The 25,740-nt window shown below is 44.3% G+C and overlaps 1 long non-coding RNA gene across 1 annotated transcript; it reads right to left on the reverse strand.

Moving 5' to 3' along the window:
- Nucleotides 1-7,822: 7,822 nt before the first annotated feature.
- On the reverse strand, nt 7,823-21,927 carry LOC123386635. The gene is made up of 3 exons (XR_006600845.1): nt 21,677-21,927; nt 13,618-13,778; nt 7,823-8,571 (listed from the first exon to the last, which is right to left on the reverse strand). It is a non-coding gene; the product is annotated as an uncharacterized LOC123386635 (long non-coding RNA).
- Between the last annotated feature and the right edge of the window lie 3,813 nt (nt 21,928-25,740).

A 25,740-nucleotide genomic window follows, 5' to 3' on the forward strand; every position in this document is an offset into this window, starting at 1 on the left:
GGTTACAACTGCGGTCACCAAGTGCCGAAAGTCTGTCTGCGGCGTGCGTGTTCCCAGCCTCCTTTAAAAGTAGTGCAGGGGCGCCTGGGTGGCGCAGTCGGTTAAGCGTCCGACTTCAGCCAGGTCACGATCTCGCGGTCCGTGAGTTCGAGCCCCGCGTCAGGCTCTGGGCTGATGGCTCGGAGCCTGGAGCCTGTTTCTGATTCTGTGTCTCCCTCTCTCTCTGCCCCTCCCCCGTTCATGCTCTGTCTCTCTCTGTCCCAAAAAATAAATAAAAAAAAAAAAACGTTGAAAAAAAAAAAAAAGTAGTGCAGCTGTTGCCCTCACGGATGAGAATCGAGGACAATATCGAGGAACGGAAATTGGTCAGTTTGATTAGTTCTAGCGGATGTCATCTTCGAAACGGACTAATTTGATAATACTGGAGCTTTTCCAAAGGGAAGGAAGAAAATAAGGTTAATGTGATGTAAATAGATTATTATTTTCATCTCTGGTGACATAAACGACTCTAGAGGCAAAATGAGGGAAATAAGAAGGTAAGAAATGAGGGAAGCAGCCCCTTCTATCTGTGGATAATCGCACGGTGGGCTGACAGCTCTGGGCCAGGGGATTGAGAGCGACCCTCAAACAGGCTGGCTTCCCCCGGATAACGGGAGCAGTAGCTCACATTCATGGAACGGTTAATGTGTTCCAGACCTTTTGCTAGCCGCTTCACATAGATTAGATGGTTTAATCTTCGCCACCACCCTGCAGAGTAAGGACTGTTATCACTGTCATTTTACAGATGTGAAAATTGAAGCTTAGGAAAAGTTAGGTAACTTCTCAAGGTCACACAGTAAGGAGTGGAGGCTGATGCCCCCTCAGTTCACCATTGGCTTGTTTCCCAGTGTGTGTGAGCGAAACAACCCGCCCATGCCCTTGTCCTCAATCCCAAATCCACTTTCTCCCTGGGAAATTGGGAATGAAAAAAAAAATGTTATGGTTTTAGGGGCACCTGGGTGGCTCAGTCTGTTAAGCGTCTGACTCTTGATTTCGGCTCAGGTCATGATCTTACTTACGGGTTCGTGAGTTCACGAACTGTTGCTGTCAGCGCAGAGCCTGCTTGGGATTTTTTCTCCCTCTCTCTCTGCCACCCCCATCAAAATAAATAAATAAACTTAAAATAAATGTCTATGCTTTAGAAACGCGTTCCATTAAGTCCCATCAAGACCATTTTCATGCTATTATCTTTGAAATACCCTCTTTCCACTTGCCTTCCCTCCCCCTACCCCGCCCCGCTCCACCTCCAGCCTACCAGTATTTCTTAAAATCTACAGAAGAGTTAAATACATACCTAATTAGAAAGCAAGAGGGAAAGGATGGGCCTGGAAGTGCTTAGAACTAACATGTGGGTGTTGAACTGTCTGGCACTGTTCTTCCTTACTCTGTCTAGTGATGTCAATATGTCCAGCAGACGTTAAATATTCCCGGAGATTTGAATCACTATTAGTGCTCACCTTCTCCGTGGTTCAAGTTCTTTTTAAAAATGAGACCAGGGGCGCCTGGGTGGCGCAGTCGGTTAAGCGTCCGACTTCAGCCAGGTCACGATCTCGCGGTCCGTGAGTTCGAGCCCCGCGTCAGGCTCTGGGCTGATGGCTCAGAGCCTGGAGCCTGTTTCCGATTCTGTGTCTCCCTCTCTCTCTGCTCCTCCCCCGTTCATGCTCTGTCTCTCTCTGTCCCAAAAGTAAATAAACGTTGAAAAAGAAAAAATTAAAAAAAAAAAATGAGACCAAAGTTTACTCAAGGTGGTAAACTAGGGGTAATGCATTTTCAGCACTCAGGTCAGGCTTTGATGTCTCCACTAACCTAGAGGAAGGTTGTTGGGAGTGTGTGTATGGCATTTTCTTGCTCCCATCTCCCCCTTGGAGGGGAAATCAGGTGTTTTGTCCATAGACATTCTCCTCTCAACTCTTTCCATTTTTAAATGAAGGGTTTAATTATTTGCTTTCATCCTTTGAAATTTGAATTCATTTTGAAATACAATGTTAACCACTTTTATTACTATTGTTTATGTATCTGGACCAGGACGGTACATTATTCATTAAGGGTAAGCAACAATAATAAACCATCAGAAATACTAGAATTCATTCGTAGAGAAAATTTCAGGTGTACTCAGGATATCTTCAAAGTGGTCACAATCCTTTTAATAAATTTAATAATCAAAATCCGTGCTAGATCATTGAGAGCTTAGATAAGCCATCAATCTACAAAAATTTGGCTGCTGAACGTGAAACAGTTGTTTTCAAAGATAATAGAGATTTAATGGCATAGCGTTGAGCAGTGGAACTCTTAAAACTTGCATGCATGATTATTGGATTCGACCGCGAATGCGCTGAAAAACTTATAGTGTGAATGGATAAACCATTGTGATTTACATTAGTAAAACAGAAAAAGTAACTGAAACATCTTTGCACAATTGAAGAGATCTTCCTTCATCTTATTCAGCTTCCATAATGAAACTTGTATTACCACTTCAGTTTTTGTACCTTGTCCAGATTCTTACTCAAAATATTAGCCAAATCATGTCTTACCAGTGCTTCTCACTATTTAACGAGGTTCAAAATCTAACCATTTTATTAAGCACAGATGGCTTCAAAGGCCGAGAATCGCCAATATGTCTGCATAAAAGACTCTTGGGCAATAATGAGCAAGGGGAGATTTTCATTAGGGAGATGGAAAAATTGAATTAGTGAGCTGGATCTATATGTCTGCTGCTAAGTTTAAAGGTCGCCTGCTTCTCCATGCTGATATTAGAAGTCACTCAATTAAGGGACGGGTTTTTGTGAGCATAAAATATTCTGGGCGAGGTGATATATGAGGCATAGTGTAATGTACACATACTCTAATTTTAAGAATCCAGGGGATTAGAAATATGTATCTAAAATATTGTTAAAACGATATGGTAAGTGTGAAATGTCAGTGTGCACAATCAGTGCTGAAGAATTGAGAGAGGGAGGGTTTGCTTCTGGTTACAGTAAGGGGGGGGGTAGGGGAGGCTTCATGGAGGAAGTAAGATCAATTTGCGCTTGAAAGGAAGCTGTGGTGGGCATCACTGGTTGCCTAACCAGGCATCCATTCACCCTTCTTTTCATGTTTTTCAGAAACCTTCCCCCCGCATAGGACATATGTATCAGGGTAAACAAACTCCATTTTCAGCTCCAAGGGAGAATTTTGATTAGTCCCATGCTAAACCATTATGGTAATCCCACCCACTCTCCCCTGCCCTCCCCCACGATTTATTCAGGGAATTAGGCTTAAGCCAACAAGTGGATGGCATTTCCGTAGCAATTACTATTGGTCTAGGGGTAGGCACATGAGCTTAGTGGGTCCGGTCCGTCTAAAAGGAAAGACTTTTGTTTCATAATCGGGAAGAAGATTTGTCTTCTCTCCCCTGCCCAGGAAAAGGATGTTGGTTGCCCTAGTTGCTTCTGGCAGTCATTCTGAAATCATGAGAGACCCTGGCATGAAGACAAAGCTGGCACACGGAGAACGGCTAAGGCTGGAGAGAGAATAAGGGAGATCCAGAGTGGGAGCCCCATTTGTACTATGCCCCCAGCTTGATCTGTCTCTAGATCTCTTATTATGTGACAGAATACGTTTCTTCAATGTTTAAGCCAGTTAGAGGCAGGTTTTCTGTAGCTTCCAGCCAAAAATCATCTAAACTGCTACCAATTGTGGCCTTGGTTCCTTTCCTAGGATATATTTCCCTTTTTTCATAACAAAGGAAGTAAGTACTAGTTTTTGGGGGGGGCGGGGAATGGGAGGTGGGGCAGGATCTCTCATCCACCATTTGCCTTGTGGTTTAAATGGGAGTGATGATCTCTTAGTCCCAAGTAGGACTGGAGGCAGTGATTGATTCAGACATGGGCACAGAAGATACGAGGAAAAGTTGCTGAGCCTTCTGAAAAGAAGCTTCTCTTTCCCATGGAAACTACCAGGTATATCTTGGTCTACTCCCCTGCATGACAGGGTGGGTAGAGGGGGCCTGTGTTAGTTCCCCAGGGCTGCCATAATAAATGACTACAAACTGGGTGTCTTAAAACAACAGAAATGTATTCTCTCAAAATTCTATAGGCTAGAAATCCAAAATCAAGGTGTTGACAGGCAATGCTCCTTCTGAAGTCTTTAGGACAGAATCTTTCCTTGCATGTTCCCAGTTTCCAGTGGTTGGTGGTGGACCCTGGCATTCCCTGGCTTGTGGCCCCATCACACGAATCTCTGCCATCATCTTCACAGAGAGCCTCTCCCGCTTCTCTCTGTGTCCAAACTTCTTTCTTCTTCCTTTTTTTAAGTTTATTCATTGAGAGAGAGAAGGGCAGAGAGAGAGGGAGAGAGAGAGAATCCCAAGCAGACTCTGCACCGTCAGCGAGAGCCTCATGAGGGGCTCGAACTCATGAACCGTGAGATCGTGACCTAAGCCAAAATCAACAGTAGGATGCTCAGCCGACTGAGCCACCCGGGCGCCCCATAATTTCTTTCTTCTTATAAAGACACCAGTCATTGGATTAGGGCCCATTCTAAACCCAGTATGACCTCATTTTAACTTGATCACATCTGCAAGAATCACGTTTCCAAATAAGGCCACGTTCACAGGTTCCGGGTGGATGTACACGAATTTGGGGAAAATGCCATTCAACCCCGTACAGGGCCTCGAACTGCTGCAGGCAGCTTTGCCATCCTGGAGGAAGCCAGCTTGAAGATGAAACCAGCACGCGGAGCCATACGGAGGCAAGATGATCTCGAAGTAAATAACTTTGGCATCTCGATAAAACTCTGCCTAAAGTTGTTTTACCTTGGACATTTAATTTACTTGAGCCAGAAAGTTCTTTTTTTTTTTTTTAATTTTTTTTTTCAACGTTTATTTATTTTTGGGACAGAGAGAGACAGAGCATGAACGGGGGAGGGGCAGAGAGAGAGGGAGACACAGAATCGGAAACAGGCTCCAGGCTCCGAGCCATCATCAGCCCAGAGCCCGACGCGGGGCTCGAACTCCCGGACCGCGAGATCGTGACCTGGCTGAAGTCGGACGCTTAACCGACTGCGCCACCCAGGCGCCCCATTTTATGTAAGCCTCTTTGTGTTGGATTTTCTTTTGCTAGTTACAAAAAGACTTCTGATAGAAATTGATAGGACTTTGTTGAGACGGGGGAGAGAGTCGTGCAGGATAATAGGGGATGGCAGGAGAAAAAAATTGAGGTTAAAATAAAGGGAGTGTTGGAGTAAAGGTCTGGCTCAAGAAGAGTATTTCTTAGAGGAGGACAGGGGCTTGAAGCTGTATAGACCGGTTGGCGTAACTTTTTGGAGGTCTGTAAATGTCAAGCTAAATAACTTGACCTTTTTTTCTGTAGGCAGATGGTATATAAGATGATTTTTGGACATGAAGGTTCAATTAATTAACATGATATTTTAGGTTAATTAACAGTGACGTGCAGATTATATTGGGAGGGGACAGAACTCAGATCAGAATACACTGCCTTGATCCGACTTCAGCCAGGTCATGATCTCGCGGTCCGTGAGTTCGAGCCCCGTGTCAGGCTCTCTGGGCTGATGGCTCAGAGCCTGGAGCCTGTTTCAGATTCTGTGTCTCCCTCTCTCTCTGCCCCTCCCCTGTTCATGCTCTGTCTCTCTCTGTCCCAAAAATAAATAAACGTTGAAAAAAAATTAAAAAAAAAAAAAAAAGAATATACTGCCTTGATGTTCATCCGTTTAATCAAGGGTACGGTGATGGCTGCGAATTTCTGGACTGGGGTTATTCCGTGCCTACTCTGAACCCATTCCAATCCATTTACCGTATCTGGCCTTCTTCCTGTTCCTGGAACAGACCACACTCGTCCTGCTTTAGGGCCTTTGCATCGGCTCTTCCCTCTGCCCCAAATGCTTTTCCTACTTGATTTTTGCATAGCTGGTTCCTTCTTATCATTCAATACTGAGTTCTACTGTTGTATCTTCAGAGAGGATTTCCCTGATGGGTCTATCTAGAATAGCCTTTTGTTGGGGCGCTTGGGTGGTTCAGTGGTTTAAGCGTCCGACTTCGGCTTAGGTCATGATCTCACAGTTGATGGGCTCAAGGCCTGCATTGGGCTCTGTGCTGGCAGCTCAGAGCCTGGAGCCTGCTTGGGATTCTGTGTCTCCCTCTCTCTCTCTGCCTCTCCCCCACTCATGCTCTGTCTCTGTCTCTCAAAAATAAGCATTAAAAAATATCTTAGAATACCCATTTGTCCTTCTCTATCAGAATGCCCTATTTTGATTCTCAGGAAACAACACCATATGCTGTAGCTTTTTGTTTATTTATTCATTTTTGGTAACCCCTCCACCTCCCCAACTTCAAAGGAAGCTTCATAAGAGTAAGAAGCTTGCTGGTCTTTTCGCTGCAGTATCTCGAGTGCCCAGGAGGGGCTCAATACACACATGTGGTATAAATGATTAATAAATAAATGTGGCTATGATGTTTTAAAATTACTGAAATCTTGAATCATTAATTTAAACAACTTTGAGATTACCCAAATTAAATCATTTAGCTAATCGGGAGAGAAAATATTTCAAAAATAAGTTTTGCTCGAAAACCAGGCAGGAGTGGAAGAACTGAAAGACATGAGTATTTTTCTCGATGTTCCAAAAAGGCAAGGTTAATTTTCAAAACAACACTCTTGTCTCGTGAAGCTGTTTCCACCAGAAATGCCTTGGGCATAAAGAAAAGCTCTGGGGAGCTCCGAGGGAATATGTTTAAGCTTTTCTGTTTCCATTTTCCCTTGCGGCACTTGCATTTTGAGACCAGCATTCTATAACTACCTCTAGGTTTCTAGAGCAATTTCTGTTTCTAAAATGATTCGGACTGAGAATCATTCTCTGTTTTAACTAGAACTGAGCCCTCTGATTTGTTCTCTCGTAACTAGAAACCTCTATATTATTTGCTTCTACCAGAGTGCCTTTGACCTCAGCATGAAGCTCTCTCACTATTAATGATTATCATTTTTTTCCTTGAAATATGCCACAGTGCATTTATAGTCCATTACGAGAAATCTTTGTTGCATAGAGTGAAGACCAAACAAGCTTCAGAAAAGTAATGAAGGAGCACATTCTGTGGTGCAGAGAACTTTCTAAGCTAGCCCTTCTCCGTTACTCTCCCGGGGTGCTATTAGTTATAATATACCCTTGTGACTTTTTCTCAGATTACAATGAATGAGTTTGTGTACATTACCAATCTGCTTCTTTTGACTGAATTGGCTGGTAAATTATTTGAAGTTGCCTATTGAGGCCATGTGAAAAATAGATCAGTGTTCACTTGAAAGAATTGGCCAGTCTGGGTAAATTAGTGACTAAATTCAAACTACAAATATAGTAACAGCTCAAAAGACATGCACGTCTTAATTTACGGTCAATCAGGGTTGGGAATGAAATTCTAAGGGCCTGATAAATACTTCTGATGTACTAAAATTTCTGTAGTGAATGCTATTTGGAATTACTGGGGCATTTGCTGGAATTTGGAAATCTTTGTCACCCAGAAATGTTTTTTTTCTCCCTTTCCTCTCCCCCCTCCTCCTCCCCCACCCCTCCTCCTCCTCCTTCTCCTCCTTCCTTTCCCCTCTGCCCTTTCCTCCTTCTTGTTAATAGTTTTATTACGTAGGGTATTTAATCAGGAATGTCTTTTGAATAGGTATCCTTTTAAGGAAGGCCTCTTTTTAAAGTAAGAACCTCAAGGAAATTAATGGAGTAAAAGAATAGTAAAGAAATTTTTATAACCGTTTGCATAGTTTAAAATGTTTGGCCAGCACCATACATTTTCAAATTAGGCAATCTTTTTTTTTTTCCTGGAAAATATATAGTTCTCTCATAAATAATTTGTAAAAGTTGTAATGAACCACTTTTTAATTAACTGAGAAGCATACTGGAAAACATAATACACCACAAACTAAATACGCATAAATTTATTATAAGGTATGCCTGAATTTAAAATTATCTCAGCAAAATTTGTGCATTTAATTGAGTGGTCACATTGGGAAACCATTCATTTATTTCAGTGATGATGCCTTTCCTAAAACATTTTTGGACTGTCTCTTTGGAGTTAATTTAAGGACTCACAGCACATTCTTTTGAATACCGTTAGCAGTGGCAGACCTTCTTCTATTAAAGGCTGATGCAAATTTTGGAAATAGTCAAAAGTCTTTTCTTTTTAAGTCAGTTTCATAATGATCAACTTGTGTTAGACTCTTTGGGATTATGAAACAAGGCAGTACCAGAAGATGGGATTCTAAAGCAATTTGATTGATTTTCTTGTGTGGTTCAGTGCATCTGAAGTCACATTTTGCAGTGCAATATACATTTCTGTTTCCAATTTGGTTTGTGTCTAATTTACTTCTACTTTGCAGCGGGAAGTGTTTCGGATTCTTCGTAATCGTTTGACTTAATTGCTCTCTTGGGGCTTAGGAACTCCCTCCACCACTGCAGGACAGAGAAGAGGTCATCTGTAGGCATTCTGGGGTTCATTTGAAAGGCATCTCACTTCCCATCCCTGCAGAACCCAGATTTATGTAGCTGCAAGTAAGTGAAGAATACAAAATGAGGTAGACATTAGCTGTTAACTCCATGTCCCTGAGATAAATATCTGTCCTTTAAATATGCATCACTGAGTGCTCAACAATGTACACAGACAGACTTATAGGGGACTGAGACAGTTCATTGGTGAAACAAAGAAACAGTGAGACATTTATGGATTGCAGACACAATCCAAAAGAGAGAGAAGACCATACTTGAATGAGAATAGAGACACCTGGTTTCATCGGCTCCCTTGATTCATTTATTCAACAAACATATTGAACATCTCCTAGGTGTCAGGCACTGTTCCGGCGGCTGTGACTCTGGTGGCAAATTGACTAGAACATACATTTCCCTTTCCTCACAGAGCTGACGTTCCAGAGACAAGAACAGATGTGTGTGTGTGTGTGTGTGTGTGTGTGTGTGTGTGTGTGTGTAATAAGTCTAAGTAGTTATAAAAGCTATGAGGAATAGTTCAGTGAAGTAAGAGACAGAAATTGATGAAGGCATTATTTTAAGAGCGGTATTAGAAGTGAAGCCTGTATGAATGACATTAGGGACAGTTTCTGGAGGACAAGCATTGCAGGCAGAAGCAATAACACAAAAAGGCTCCGAGGTGGGGGCCATGCTTGGGGTGCTTGGGGACAAATAAGGAGACCAGTGTGGATGGAGTGGGAGGAGCAGGCAGGGGTTAGTCTCTGGTGGGAGACAAGGTCAAAGATCATAGTGGGCTCAGATCCTGTGGGGTTTGTGGGTCTTTTATTGACTTGACATTTCTCAGAGTTTGAAGGGGGAGCCCTTGCAGGGATTTCAGCCAGCACACAATCTGATTTCACTTTGTAAAACCCTATTCTGTTAACTTTTTGCATTTTTAAAGAAATTCCCTGCATAATAATGATACTTGCTGACATTTATTATTTGCCACATGCCAGACATTTCAAGATGGTGCTTAAAAATAAAATCTAAGCTGGGGCACCTGGGTAGCTCAGTCGGTTCGGCGTCCAACTTCAGCTCAGGTCACGATCTCAAGGTTCAGGAGTTTGAGCCCTGCATCGGGCTCGCTGCTGTGAGCACAGGGCCCGCTTCAGATCCTCTGTCTCCTTCTCTCTCTGCCTCCCCACCCCCCACTCCACTGCTCACATTCTCTCTCTCAAAAATAATAAAATAAAATATTTAAAAAATAAAATACATTAAAAAAAATCTCTGAACTCTCTGTGTCCTCTTATGGGTTGAATTGTGTACCCACCCCCCCGCCTCAAGAGATCTGTTGAAGTCCTAACCCCCCCCCCCCACCTCCCACCTCCCACCTCAGACTGTGATCTCATTTGGAAATAGAGTCTCTGCAGAGGTAACCGAGTCAAAATGAGATCATTAGGTACATCGTAATCCAGTAAGACTGGTGTCCTCGTAACAAGGGGAGTTAGGTCAAGAGACACAGGGACCTTGCCATGTGGGGGTAGAGGACAAACCAGGAAAGCCCAAGACAGACAGCAAACCACCAGAAGCTAGGAGAGGGGCATCCAACAGATTATCCTTCGCAGCCCTCAGAAGGAACTGACCCTGCTCATACCTTCATTTTGGACTCCTAGCCCCCCCCCCCAAGGCCTGTGAGACAATCTGTTCTCTTAAGCCATCCACTTGGTGGTACTTTGTTACAGCAAAGCTCTAGGAAATTGATGCAATATCTTTGCCCTTGGTCGGTTATAGCCGGTCCCACTGATCTTTGCTTTTCCTGCTTACAGCCTCATGCTTGCCATCCTTTGCTGAGAGTGAACGCCCCAGGAATTATACATGGTTGGCTCCTTCCTGCTCTTCAGGTCCCGGTCGAACAGCCCCTCCTTATGAAGCCCTCCCTGATCTGATCTAAGTTCGCTTTCATTCTTCTCCCTACCTCTGTCTTGAAGGACTCATAACACATACCTTTGAAACCATTTTTTTTCCCATAATCCTTTCTACTCTGAAAAAAGTCTTGTTCGTCCCTTTCTTTGTTTGTTTATTGCCTGTCTCTCTTGTCTGTTTTTGCTCTGTGCCCAGCCCAAAAAGTAAGGTCAAGGCGCCCCTGGATGGTTCAGTCAGTAGAGCATGCATCTCATGATCTCAGGGTCATGGGTTTGAGCCCCATGCTGGGCATAAAGATTACTTAAAAAAGCAAAAGAAAATGAAAAAGAAAGAAAGAAAGGTCAAGGGCAGGAAGCCTGCCTTATTCAACACTGTCACCCCAGTGCCTTTAAAATATCCTGGTACATAGTAGGCACTCCATAAGTGTTAACTGAGTAATCCAGATGCTAGTTACTCTTTGAGATTTATAAATTTTTTTTCAACGTTTATTTATTTTTGGGACAGAGAGAGACAGAGCATGAATGGGGGAGGGGCAGAGAGAGGGAGACACAGAATCGGAAACAGGCTCCAGGCTCCGAGCCATCAGCCCAGAGCCTGACGCGGGGCTCGAACTCACAGACCGCGAGATCGTGACCTGGCTGAAGTCGGACGCTTAACCGACTGCGCCACCCAGGCGCCCCAGTGAGTATGTTTTCAGAGTCAGGATTGAAGTTACCTGCAATGGAAGATGCTGAATAAACTACTGGCTGTTTCGGTAGCAAATCCTTGCTTGTTATTTATAGATGTATAGGCAAGGCTCAATAATACTTCAGTCTCGGTAGTATATATGAAGAGATGGGTGTGAAATTTGTATGCAGTTAATCCTTCTTGCATTAAAAATGCTTATAAATATCTGCCTTATGGGATTAGTATATATTTTACCTCTCAGTATGATATCCTATACTCGAAACAATTATTTCACCATTTGTGTCCTATGAAACATAAGAAATACTTGGGAAATGATTTGATAAAAAAGAGAGGTGGGATTTGAAAGCTAGAGAATTAGCAAATTCGGATTTGTCCAGAAGACAATTGGATTTAAACCCAAAAAACTACAGTTTTTTATGTCAATGGGTATGAAGGTAGATAATCCCTAGATTAGCTACAAACTTAAAATGAACCATTACTTAAAATCAGGATTTACAAAAATGACTGATGAACGTTTTTCCCGTCCCCACCACGGAGAAAGTGCCAGTGAGCAGTAAAGAGAAGGAAAGAGGAAGATTGGAGCCCAAGCCCAACCACCACTGGGGAGCTTACACTGTTCATTCAGTAAGTGGGAAAGCCAGTAAAAAGTCCTCTATAGGGGCGCCTGGGTGGCGCAGTCGGTTAAGCGTCCGACTTCAGCCAGGTCACGATCTCGCGGTCTGTGAGTTCGAGCCCCGCGTCGGGCTCTGGGCTGATGGCTCGGAGCCTGGAGCCTGTTTCCGATTCTGTGTCTCCCTCTCTCTCTGCCCCTCCCCCGTTCATGCTCTGTCTCTCTCTGTCCCAAAAATAAATAAAAAACGTTGCAAAAAAAAAAAAAATTAAAAAAAAAAGTCCTCTATAAATCGGAAGGATTTAGCCGTTTCTACTATTGTTACTGGTGTTGTGTTACCTTCAGTGGTTCTCTATTTCTGAGAGCAGATTAAAAAGAATCAGGCTTAAACTCTAGTAGGTATGAGTTAGGAGAAAACTGAGCAGGGATTTTTTTTTTTTTTTTTTCTCTCTATCTCTCTAAATACAAGGGGTAGGGATGCCTGGGTGGCTCAGTCAAACATCTGACTCAGGTCATTCAGGTCATGATCTCATGGTTCCTGAGATCAAGCCCTGTGTTGGGCTCTGCACTGACTGCGTGAGCCTGCTTGAGATTCTCTGTCTCCCTCTCTCTCTGCCCCTCCCCTGCTTGTTCTCTCTCTCTCTCTCGGCAAATAATAAAACATGAAAAAAAAAATCAAATCAAATCTCCGGATTGTTTAAACAACACATGAACTAATGGCAGCCTCGGAAACATATTCCAAGTCTGTGTTCTTCTGAGATGGCTTAACTGCAGGCCTGATTGAAGGACGGAGGCCAACTCTTCAGGGTGTGATGACCTTGATATGCTGAAAATCATCCAACTTACTCAGAATCAAGATACACGCCTCGAATGCTGAAATATTAAAAGAAAACGAAGTATCGTTTTGCCTGTTTTATAGAAGACTACATCTTTTGAAAGACTCTTCCAAAATGTGAATCACCAGACTGACCACGACATCCAGGAGGCCCTCTGAGGCTGTCACCTGCACTCTGCACCGGGTGAGATGAGAAAGACCTTTGATGCTGGAAAGCTGTTCTTGTACGGAGAAGCACATGTATTGGGCACAGATACCCACACGCTACTGTAAGACCATACTGTGTGTCATCCCTGAGGGCTGTGCCTTTTCTCCCAAAGTTCTTCCTGTTCCATTAAGTCAACAAATATTTCCTTAGCAACGACCATATGCAAGACTGAGTTAGCATCTGCAGAAGACACATAGGCATAGGTTATGGAACCCTTTCTACAAGAGCTCAGAACTAGTCCAGGGTTTCCCACCCTCACTCTGTTGACGTTTTTCTTGTTGTAGAGGGTTGCTCTGTACATTGTAGGCCGTTCAGCAGTCTCTCTGGCCTCTACCCACTACACGCCAGCAGTACCTTTCCCCATCCCCCAACTGTGACAATCAAAACTATTTCCTGACACTGCCTCTTGGCTGAGATCACCTGGGGCGCAAAATCATCTCTGTTTGAGAATCACTGGTCTAGTCTACGGCCATACCACCCTGAACGCGCCCGATCTCGTCTGATCTCGGAAGCTAAGCAGGGTCGGGCCTGGTTAGTACTTGGATGGGAGAATCACTGGTCTAGCAAAATAAACATGTATATAAATAACACAGGGATAGCAAATGATGACTGACAAGAAAGAAGTACAGATAAATGCTATTGGATATTCACAGGAAGTAAAGATTAAGTTGAAGGCTTCCCAGAAAAGGGAGCATTTATAAGAAAACCTTGAAGAATTCCCAGAATTTGGAAATACAGTGGAGAGGGAGGCATCCCAGGAGGAGGCAAAAGCAGACGCCAAGGAATGCAGGCAGAGATGGAATCGTTAGCTGTGTAGGAAATCACATCAAGTCAGGATATCAGGGCAGATCCTGGATGGTCACTCACCTCTTGTTAAGGAGGCTTTGTTCTGGAGTGATGGGCACACACCCCTGTGCTTCAGTTCTGCTTGGCAGGGTCCACTGTGGATACACTGTGGGTCAGGTTGAAAGGAGGTCGGAGTGGGATGCTGAGATCTGGATGGGTAGGGCTGGCAGGGGCAGCCTGGGCTGTCGAGAGGCCAGGAGAGAGGGTGAGTAGCAGCACTGGGAGAATATGGACCTTAGAAAAATGTGGAAGGTACACTCAACAAGGCTTAGGACAAAATGAGGGAGAGGAATCCAATCTGACCTAGATGTTTGGAGCTTGGTGGTATTATTAATAGAAATGGAAAGTGTTGGAGCAAAGCAGAGTTAAGATCAGAGGAAGATAAATTAACTTGGGCCATGCTCCACTGGAGTTGCCGGAGGGCTACTCCAGTGGCTAGATTCGATAGAGAGGCGGAAAATCCATTTCTGGAGTTTGGGAGGGACATCAGAGCGGGGGGAGGATTTTGGAATCATTATGCTCTTGTGGCTTTTTCTTCCTCTCTTTCCTGCTACTTCTCACTTTCCTTTTTTTAGCTCCTCTTTCTCCCTCTGACTCTGTTGTCGACACTTGTTACTTCCCTCTCTCTAGATTCGTTCTCTGAATGATGATGAACATAGTAACAGCAGCAACAACAACAACAACAGCTATCATTGAACAAGTGCCTATTTGAGTTCAGACAAGGAGGGATTGCCTCTTGCTGGTCTTTTCCCATCCCCCTACCGACATGTCCCTTCAGCTGATCCCAAGCCCCCCAGACTCCCTTATCTTTTAGGAAATCCTTTATGGGTACTGCTTCTCACTTGACCCCTACCTCACCGTTGCAAGACCAAAATCATTCCCACTTTCAGCTAAGAAGATAGTGGCCCAAAGATATTAGTCATTATGGCTCCCAGCTGGTTAAGTGACATAGTGTTCACATACTGGTCCTACCCTGAGATTATTCTGTTCTGCTACATTCGGAGTGAACGAATTACTGCCTGCAGGCCACACCCAGCCCCCACCTGTTTTTCGAGAACCCGTGAGCTCACAACGGTTTTTACATTTTTAAGTGGTTGGGAAAAGAATCAAAGGATAGTATTTTATGACATGGGAAAATTATAGGAAATTCAAAGTTCGCTGTCCATTAATACCATTTTCCTGTGACTCAGTCATGCTCATTTCTTTATGAATCGTACACGGCTGCCTTGGCCCTACCTACGGGGCATGTGACCAGATGCACCCAGTGACCACATGGCCTGCGAGGACAAGAAATATTTACTGTCCGGTCTTTACAGAAAAAGTTGGCCATTTCTTGTGCAGCATGCTGTTTCTGGACACGTCATCTAATCTACGGATTCAACCCTCACCTCTGTGCACAAACTCCCGTGCTGGGATGAAAAAGAAAGAAGGGGCGTGGCACCTCCATGTTATAATAATCCTATGGTGAAATCCCAACAACCCAGGTTGCAGACACATTACTTCCGTCAAAAAAAAGTGATAGCGTACAAGACGTGAGAGTAAATGAAATCCGCCATAGTAATTGTTCAGCACAGTTCCTCAGTGTGTCTGTGTTTTTCCTGAGGTAGTACAAACATCAGAAGTGTTTTCAAGATGCAAAATAAAAATCTACAAAATCTGTGATTACTGAGGAGAGAAAAACCAATCTCATTTCTTTTTTTTTTTTTTTAATTTTTTTTTTCAACGTTTATTTATTTTTGGGACAGAGAGAGACAGAGCATGAACGGGGGAGGGGCAGAGAGAGAGGGAGACACAGAATCGGAAACAGGCTCCAGGCTCTGAGCCATCAGCCCAGAGCCCGACGCGGGGCTCGAACTCACGGACCGCGAGATCGTGACCTGGCTGAAGTCAGACGCTTAACCGACTGCACCACCCAGGCGCCCCAAACCAATCTCATTTCAAGAAAGGACCTGCACAGTCCTTGTGGCATGGCAGGTGTGGAGTAGGAACTCAATAAATATTTGGTGAAGAATGAGTAAGAGAATGAATGAATGAATGTGTGCATGCAGAAAGGAGGGGCTAAACCAATGCAAAAGTCAGCATAAGGGAGGAGAATATTTAGGAGGTGACACTCTACGTCTGGGACCTTCATTTCCTAAGGGTTGAGGGAAGCCAGTGGGCTGGAGAGAATATGGCAGGACATATTGGTGGGGAGGAGGTAGAACCAGCAGAAGGCAGTAATGAGCTCTAGTATTCCAGGCACAACATTAATATTTCAGTTTCTGACATTGGCCTCCCAGATGCAGAGTTTGCCTCTGAATGAAGCTTTAATTTTCTACTCTCGTTTGAAGACAATTTGTTCACATTTTTTTTTTTTTTTTTTTTGCAAATGACATGACAGAATGGGATGCATATTCTAAAGGCACACTTGAAAAACTGCCTCCTCTCTAGTTTTAGGTTTATTCTTAAGCTGTTTTAGAGCCTGTCCCTTCATATTTGCTGCAGAAATGCTGCGTAAATATTAACTGATGTGTTGCGTCCCATTATTGCCCGTAGCTAATTTGCTGCCCACTTTAATAACTGAATTTTTCTTTTTTTTTATTATTTTTTTTTTAATTTTTTTTTCAACGTTTATTTATTTTTGGGACAGAGAGAGACAGAGCATGAACCGGGGAGGAGCAAAGAGAGAGGGAGACACAGAATCGGAAACAGGCTCCAGGCTCTGAGCCATCAGCCCAGAGCCTGACGCGGGGCTCAAACTCACGGACCGCGAGATCGTGACCTGGCTGAAGTCGGACGCTTAACCGACTGCGCCACCCAGGCGCCCCATTAACTGAATTTTTCTAACACATATATTGAAAGATCATTTTCCCCATAAACAAAATTTTAATCTTTTGCAGAATTCTCTTACTTAAAAAAAATACAATCCATTCTTTTGCTTGGCCTCGCCACGTACTTAAAGATAGGTTACCTGGGCAGCTTGTGTGAGACAGAAAAGACTGGAATCTTTGGCACCCAGAAATCCTGTCAAGGTTTTTCTCAAACATGTTTTCTTTCCCTTTCTAATCTATTTCATTTCTTTTTTCAAAAAGAAGTAATTCTTTTTCTTTTTTGTTTTTTTAAATATTTGCTTTTGAGAGAGGGAGAGCACACGCGAGAGGGGGAGGGACAGAGAGAGAGGGAGACAGAGGATCTGACACAGGCTTTGGCTAACAGTGGAAAGCCCAACGTGGAGCTCAGTCTCACCAACCATGAGATCATGACCTGAGCTGAAGTCTTACTTAACTGACCGAGCCACCCAGCGGCCCCTATTTTCTTTCTTTTCCTACACCTTTTCTCTCTCTGTTTCCTCTGTCTTCATTTCCTTAACAAGGGTGACGTTATTCATATTTGCATACCACGATGCTCACATAGTAGCTGTTCAGTAAATGCTTGACCTCGTGATAAGTGCGTTCACTCTTCCGTTTTGTGGACGTTCATTCTTCTGCTTCCACATACTTCTCCCTTTCTGCTACCAAGGAATAATATATATCTATCACGTCACAACTCTAGACCCTTCTAGAATTTTGCAGAAGAACTTTGCCCCAGGATCCCTTCTGGTTTGTGTCATCTTTTTGGTCACACCAACCTTCTCCCTGGGACTACCCCATTTTCCTAGCTTCTGTCCCTAAACCAACATTCCCCAATACATGTTCTGTGGAGCACAAAAGTGAGCTGTTTATGTGTCCAATATAAAAAAAAAAACAGAATCCATAGTCAAACTGGTTTGAGAAATACCTGATAAAACAATTAAACGAGTTCTTTGGAATGAGGTTTTCCAAAGCCTTTAGTATGCCAACAAATGATGAGAATTTCAAGGGCAGGTAGAGAATGCAGTACTTTTCAGATGTTTGACCAAAGGATTTCTCTCCCTCTTCTCTTGAGCCAGAATCATTTAAGGGGCATATTTTGCAAAATGCTCCCCACCCAGTTTGGAAAATATCCAGGAGAGGGTACTCTTCACTTAGAATTTAGGCATCTTCTGGATGGGTTCATCCCTTGCGGAGAGAAGGGACACAGGATAATATAGAAATTTGAGAAGAAAATTAATATTTATTGAGGATCTTCTCTGTTGCAGACACCACACTAGGGATAATGCTTGATAATATTAGTAATAAGAAAAATTATAACAAAAATAGACATTGACATGTTTTATCTCGTTTAATACACATCACTCCATTAATACCATGAGGTAGATACTATTCACTTCATGTTATAGATGGTGAAACAGTGATTCAGTTGGTTGACTTGGCCATAGCCAACTAGTTAGTAAGCAGCAGACCCAAAATTCCAGCCTATGTCTTGTTTGAAACCAAAGCCAGAACATTTTGCCTCACACTGGCTACTTGAGCAACCATGGCAACCATCAGCTGATCTATCTCATATATAATAGTGAAAATAGGCACAGATGCATAAAAGAAAAAGCCTTAGGCAAAGAGTAGACAAGGAATTAGAGAACCAGACAGGACGCTGGGTATGGTTATTCAGGTTGTGCGCAGTACCATTTGAGAGAGGTCATGTGAATGGCATTCCCTAAAACAGTGTAGTATTCAAGGTCAACAGATATATACGCCAGCTCTGGAACAGGTAGAGACTGGAAAAGGTAGCCAGATACCATAGCACTTTGAGTTTTCAGATGTAAATGTAACTTTTGAGCAAGAACTTAGGACAGAATGGTTACTAGTTTTAGGAAAACAATATATCATACCCAAAAGTACACTAGAAACAGATATTAGAAACTTGCATATAGTGCATCATTGACCAGAGACAACGGATACTTCCAGATAAACCAATAATCTGGGGAGTCATTTTGTCACTTTCATAATAATCATGTTCCTAATACCTATGGATTCCTTCCCCTTCCCTTTTCCCTTCCTTCCGTCCTTCCTCTCTCCCTCCCTTTCTTTCTTTCTTTCTTTCTTTCTTTCTTTCTTTCTTTCTTTCTTTCTTAGCATCTATCTCTTCTCAGTATTTCCACTTGAGATGCTGTGCTCTCCACTGGTGGCTGAGACAGTCCTGACTAGGGCAGGAAGGGATATCAGTAGCCCCACACATGCCATCTGGTAGAGTCTAAAAGTGATACTTTGGTCTTCCACCCAGCATTCAATGTGTCAGGGATTAGCCTCTTTACATTCATTGCAGCCTCTCCCTTCTCCTCCCACATCAGCCCAGCCATACAAGAGGCTCCCCACACCAGCACACAAATTCCTTGCTGAGATTGGCGTTCTGCAGTGAAAACCAAATTTCTTGTTATGCTTTATCCTTGGTGCATCCTTGCTTGACTTCTCCACGGGACTGGACTATGATTGCATACCTTTCGTTATTGGCCAAGACTTTCGCTGTGCTTATTGGAAAGCACATATTTTGATGTCAGACCCTCCTAGGTCCAAATTCCAGCCTTGGTCACTGACTAGCTATGTAAGCTATGTAACCCAGGCAAGTCACTTCACTATGTTGGCCTTCACCCTCTCATGTATGAAAGGGGCACATTATGGATTCCTTCACATGAGTGAGATCATCCATGAGGGCTCTGATGACTCTTCCCTTTCTTCTCTGAGGAAGACTCATGAGGTAGGTATTAGTTGAGATGTTTTCAGTTGTAGAGAATGATTACTCGACTCAAAGTTATTTAAACAGTAAGGACATTTATTGGCTCATATAAAAATGAAACCCAGAGGCAGGTGAGCCTCAATATTTGTTGATCCCTACCATTTAATTATGGCATCAACAACCTGGACTCCTTCTATCTGTCCACACAGCCATCTACAAAGAAGACCTCATCCTAAGGTGAATTCTCTACTTGGTAGTTTGGTGGTTTCATGTAACAGTTGGTGCCATATGCTTTTCCATTCTCTTTGGGAGAGGGGGAAAAGGGAGAAGAGAGAGAGAGTGAGAGAGGGACAGAGAGAAAGGTCACTTCTCCTTACTCTTTGGAACCCAAGTCCTTCGCAGTCATTTGCTTGGGCTGATTTCAGTTGTATGCTTTTTACGGATCCATAACTATTAATGGGAAATGTTAGATGCTGACCAGTCCGAGTCTGAGTTCCTGAACCATCACTGGTCAATGAATTGCCATGATTGACTAAGGCCAAGAAGGGCCATTTCTAACTCTAGTGGAGGTATCTACGAGGATACCTAGGACAGGGTCTAGTGAATATTGGAGAATCAGACTCTGTGGGATAAAAAACCCTGAGCTGTGGTTCATATCCCAACTCTGGCAATTACCAGTGGGGTTACCATTTAAGAACTTCAGTTTCTCCCTCTAAGAATAGGAGATAAAAATAGTACCTGTCTTACTCGCTGGTTTTAAGGATTCAATGAAATATTCAATGCTGAGTGAAACTCTTAGCAGGGACTGGCAGGTGTATTGTTGTTATTAACGGTAGTGCCTACAGATTCTAGACGTTATTGTAACTCTACATGCATAAAAATGTGGTGCCACTTTCCTCAAGAGTTAACTGTTATCGGATTCCTGAATTTCCAGCACAGACCCCTCTGCACAGGAATGGGTGAATCACATCTGACAGAATGCTTCATCACCCCTAGACATTGTATGTCTGACTGTTCAGCTGCTCACGAGGGGTTGGCTGGATTAGTCTCTCTTCCTGCTGTCTCCCGTCACTGTCTCATCCGATTTAGATTTATATCCCCTCCCTGGTAACATAGGATACTGAGATGCCAGCTTGCTTTATTTCCAGAGCCCAGTCATATTTTGATAATTTTCTTGTTAACCAAGAAATGATGAATAACAAGTATGGGCAACTGGCTGGAAAACCATGGGCTTGGATCTTGGGCCAGCGCTAGATAGAAAACGTCTCCTCGAGTTGGTGGCCAAGATGCCTACTATCCAGAACTGAGTATTTGTTTGACATCTTCTTTTAAGCTAAACTGCTTTGTTAACATCCCAACCAATATAATCACTGGTTTTTAGCATCTCATTTCTTCTTAGAAATAGCGTTTAAATATTACGCATCCTCAGATGTTTTAAAATTCCCGTGGGATGGGGCGCCTGGGTGGCGCAGTCGGTTAAGCGTCCGACTTCAGCCAGGTCACGATCTCGCGGTCCGTGAGTTCGAGCCCCGCGTCAGGCTCTGGGCTGATGGCTCAGAGCCTGGAGCCTGTTTCCGATTCTGTGTCTTCCTCTCTCTCTGCCCCTCCCCCGTTCATGCTCTGTCTCTCTCTGTCCCAAAAATAAATAAACGTTGAAAAAAAAAAATTCCCGTGGGTTCTACCCCTTCTTAATTAGGTTTCTTCCCCTTCCGCCATGCTATCGTTATCCACAAATATTTTTTAAATCCCATTTCGTTTTTTCCATTTGTTTTCTTCGATACCATGGAACAATTTCTTTTTCAATTTACCCAGTGGCATCCTGACAGGCATAATGCACTCCGTGTGCTTGCAAAACGTTCATATTTTAATTTCTGGTCCTTACTTTCTCTTTCTTGGTCCTCACCATGGAGGCTTGGACGAGACACACAATGTGCAGCCCTTTAAAAAAAAAAAAAAAAAAAAGCGGCCTGTGCCTGTAGTGACAGACAGCTCATGATAATAGCGCTTGGTAATTCAAAAAATTCCAAGAGGAAGCTGGAGGTTAGTCTGTCGGGAAAGTCCAAGAGACCCAAAGGCTACAGTAGCGGTTCCAAGCTGGCATATGGGTTGGAGTAAAGGTTACGAACAGATGGTAACTGGAGTTAGAAGCAAATATTTTCATTTTCAAAACAGCAGACACAGCACCAAGGCCCCTAACGGCAGCATATCCCATTACAGCGGGAGAAACTGGAGCTCGGCGGCAGGCTCTGGCATCAGGGGAGAAGAGGCACAGGGAGCTCCAGGAAGGGAGCGCTTGGCGGGGCGGCCCTCCTGCCTGGGGCCCTGAGCGCAGATGTGGGCTGCTGGCGGAGACCCTGCTGGCGGAGACACGCGTCTGGCTGGGAGGGAACCGGCGCTGCGTGCAAAGGCTGGGCTCTGCCTTCGGCCACAGATTAAAGCCAGAAACGGCAGCAGACAAAGGTGGCAAAGAAAGCCCCTCCCATCCCCAGAAAGATGTCTTAACGCACGATACCTCCTACTTGTGTCTGTGAAGGAGAACGCACACACTCTAGGTGACAGATAGGCTGGATTATCATCAGAGGACCGGCGGGAGAGGGGGACTTTCCTGCCTTTAATGTACCGGTGTCACTTTCCTCACTGTTGACGGTCTTGTGTGCAGCTGCCCTCGGGAAGGGAGCCGGTGGCCTGGCGTCCAGCACTGTCTGGGAGCATCGCAGCTGGGCGCGCTGATAAAGAAAACAAAGAGGGAAGGGGCGTCCGGTGACGGTGGTTGGCGTGTGTTTGTGCACGTGCATGTGCACGGGGTGGGGGGCTGGGTGGGAGGGGGGGGGTGATGCCCTGCTCAAAAGCAGCGCGGCCCCTTCACGTGGCTTTCTGTCCGGCTGTGATGTTAGAAGGCTTCCCTCTCCTTGCAGATTGGAATCTAGAAGCATTCCTGTACCTCTGTCCCTAGCGTGTCTGCCCCCAGGGTTTTTGCTGAAAGGATTTCGCTGCTTATCTTGCTGACTCCTGATTGTGCACACAGCCTCTCTTCTGCTCCCGTCTGCACCGGGGGCTGAGCTTCTGTGACTCCTGCCCTCGGGCCACCGCAGACTCTATAAGCCCTCAGGAGACACTGAGAGGATTAGGGGTGCGTCTCTGAAGTTGTGAGAATCTGGGGCGCAGGGGAACCAGGCTTGATTTACATTTGTGCTTTGTTGGAATCATTTCCCACCGACACATTCGGGATGCTGTCAGAGGCTTCCTCCCTGATGTAACTGTTTCGGAAAGTTAATTAACCTACAGTATTTCCCTCCTTTGGAACTCAGGGTAGACTTGGAATTTGCCTTTTCAAAATGACCCACATCCTGGGAAGCGGGGAAGACAAATCCTCATCCATTTTTTATTTTGGTACCCTCATTTTTTTTCCCCTTGAATTCACTTGATAATTAGTAATTTAACTCTCGGCTTTTAGATTTATTAATGTGCATGTTTTGTAATTGCCTGTTTTGTGCAAATTGCTATGGTAGGCACTTTGAAGAACACAAAGAAGTAGAAAATCCAGTCACTGACCTCAAGGAATTTGCAGTCCTAGTGGGATTATAAAAGCTGACATGAAAACTGGTGCAACATTTTAGATCACGTTAAATCCCAAGTGACCGGAAGGAGTGGTAAATGCCCTGAAAACTCCAGAAGCACAGATTTCCCTTTCTGTCAATTGGGGTGGTTCTGAGCCCTGTTTTCACTCTCACCACTGTGCGACCTCGGACAAATCACCTGTCCTCTCTAAGCCTCAGCTGCTTCTGTTGCAAAAAGGGGAGGGGGGGGATAATATAAAAATAACGGAAACTTAGGAGCGGAGCAGATATCATATCTTCATGTGTAAGAAGCATTTAACACCGTGTCCGGCACGTGATGAGCTGTTTGAACTGTTAAATACCTGGCAGTTGTTACTGTCCCTTACTGCTGTGGGCTGGCCTGCAGGTAAAAGCTCACAGACACAGGCTTTTCAGAGCCATCTGGGGCGATGGATCGGAGACAATATTTAAAGTCGGAGTCTCCTCGCTTCCTACCCCCTCTACGCTTTAATAAACGTGGGGTTAAGGATCCTACGTAGGGCTGATCCAAGGCTTCGCCCTGCGAAGTGCCCTGGTGCCTGGACCCGTGGGAAGGATGGAGTGTGGGGGAGGGGCTCGTTCAAACTCTAGGAAGGAGGTTTCAGGAAACCAGCACCGATCCCTGCTTAACAAGGAGGGGGTGAGGCAAGAGAAGGGCCTTACAGGGATTCCTGTGTCTTATTTGTAGCTGTTGCCGTGTACTTTTCCTTTTCTTAGTTCAGTAGGGAGCCTTTGATGGCAATTTTAGTGCCGATGCCTCAGGAACAGGGCCCGCGAGGGCAGAAATCTCCAAGACAGGTATCCGTATACGTAAAAAACTCCCCTTTCTCGTGTTTTAAAACTCCCCTAAAACTCGTCTCCAGTGTTTTGTTCAGGGCTGGGCTTGGTGAGTAACTGTTCCACGGGACGGTTTCACTTTGCCCTTAACAAGTTCGCCTCCGGTGGGGTCCGCCTGGCTTACCGAGGCCGCTGCGGCCGCGGCAGGTGGGGAGCCAGACAGCTCGGGAAAGCTGATCCCGGTTGAGCTTTCCGTAGTGCTCCCCTGAAGGCTACTGTGGGAAAAAGAGCCCAAAGTCGGAGGCCCCCACAACCAGGCAGTTCGTTTCCAAAAGGCATCGGCCTGTGAAATTGTTTCCAGGCCGCAGGGATTTTCCCTTCTCTTCCCAGACTGTGAGCACCAGCGCCAGGCAGGAGGAGGACCAGACTCACGCGGTGCTCCCACCCCAGACTCTGTGGACGTGCGGTCTTCAGTCCCGCTCAGGACCTGTTGACTTGTGCGAATTTTCAGCGCTGCTTCGTTAGCGTTCGCCCTGTGGCCTGTCACCGGAAGGCCAGAGGGACACGTAGCATTGTGGGACACCAGAATCGGCCACCCCAAAATATGCCGCTTGGCATGAAGATTATTTTGAGCTCTTTCTTTTGAGAAACGGCATACAAAAAGCTCTGAAAACAGAATAAAAGTTACCTTTTTGTAAGGAAAATGTATACTTTTAAAGAAAGATGCCATTAGTAAAGGTGTCTCTTTTTCTGTACCAGGAAGAGAAGGAAGAATCTAAATCACAAAAGGCTTGCCAGTGAGGTCACCGGCTTAAATCTGCACTGTTACCCATGTTTACCATTTTTATGGACGTGGTCACCTTTCCACACCTCACCTCCCAACACAGTGATTTCTTTGGTTTGGCTGAAGTTTGTATTAACTCTAAATTCCAAGCCAGCTCCTTAATTTACTCAATTTCTTAGGTTTCTCCCACGGACATAGGAGATACCCTTGTTAATAAACTCAGTGTTCTCTCGTTAATCTGGTTTTGTTGTGTGGGTCCCAGTCAAAACTTAGAAGGATAGAGGAAAGATTATTTTTTCATCCCCTGTAGTATCAAAATCGTGAGGCACCTTCCATTTACATGTTTACCATAATCTCCAAATGGACATCTAGCCAAAGATAAGGGGCTTCAGGGACAAGACTGATACCCACACCACACATCGTGCGTGGGTGTGTGTGCGCACAGAATTATATTAATTTCTTTGCGAGTAGCACAATTAGATTACATTGTTCTGGGAGTGGGGGGGGGGGTAAAGGTATTAAAGTGTTAAATGCCTATATTGAAATCAAACTACAACTTTTGTAACCCTGATTTGCCTGTTTAAAAAATACAATATACATGCAGCTTCAAAATTTGAGAGTGACCTAGGACCTCTTCTTATGTCTAAGAGGCTTAGATATGCACCAAAAATTACAGCGATCTTTAATTATGCTAATTATAAACCAAAACCATGTGGTGCCCAGTATGATAAGTATGAGGATATTTATGGAAACGAGGGAAAATTAATAGAAATTGGACCGGTCTTGGAAAATCTGGAAGGAATGTTGTCATCATATAGATGTCTGGAAATTTCCTCTTCAAAGTACACATTACTCTATGACACCCTGGGAGAGTTCTAATCAACCTTCTCCTCAGCGTTGACATGCCATTTTAACCTCTTTAAAATTACGTAATTTTTACATTTATCCATTCCTCGTGTTATGTAGGGCACCACGGTCATAAAAGCTTTGTACATTGTTTCGGTCTATTAAATGTTCATCACCATTAGTACTGACCACACCCAACGGCATAACTGTGGCATCACTTGTTAACCTTTGACTAGGCATAGCCAAAAATCTCAGACTGGAACTAGAAGTAACCAGAAAACTGTGATGTTCTGATCTTCTTATGTCAAAGAAGATCTTCTTTGATCTGTCTTCTTCCAGCCAAAACACGACTGGGGAAAGCCATTTCAAAACAGCTCCTTGAGAGGGGACTGGAGCGGTTGCCCCTTCAGTGCACGGAGCTGAGCATTTGGCTCTGAGAGGTGTTTCGGAAATATTTGAATTGGCCTGAATTCCCATGTTGGAGGCAGAACTGCGCGCCCTGGATGTGGACTGTTTGTTGTGGTTGCCAACACTGCTTGTCAAACTTTGAGAGACATGTCAGCAGATGACAGG

The sequence above is a fragment of the Felis catus genome, chromosome B4 (assembly GCF_018350175.1).
Source record: "Felis catus isolate Fca126 chromosome B4, F.catus_Fca126_mat1.0, whole genome shotgun sequence".
NCBI classification, from domain to species: domain Eukaryota; kingdom Metazoa; phylum Chordata; class Mammalia; order Carnivora; family Felidae; genus Felis; species Felis catus.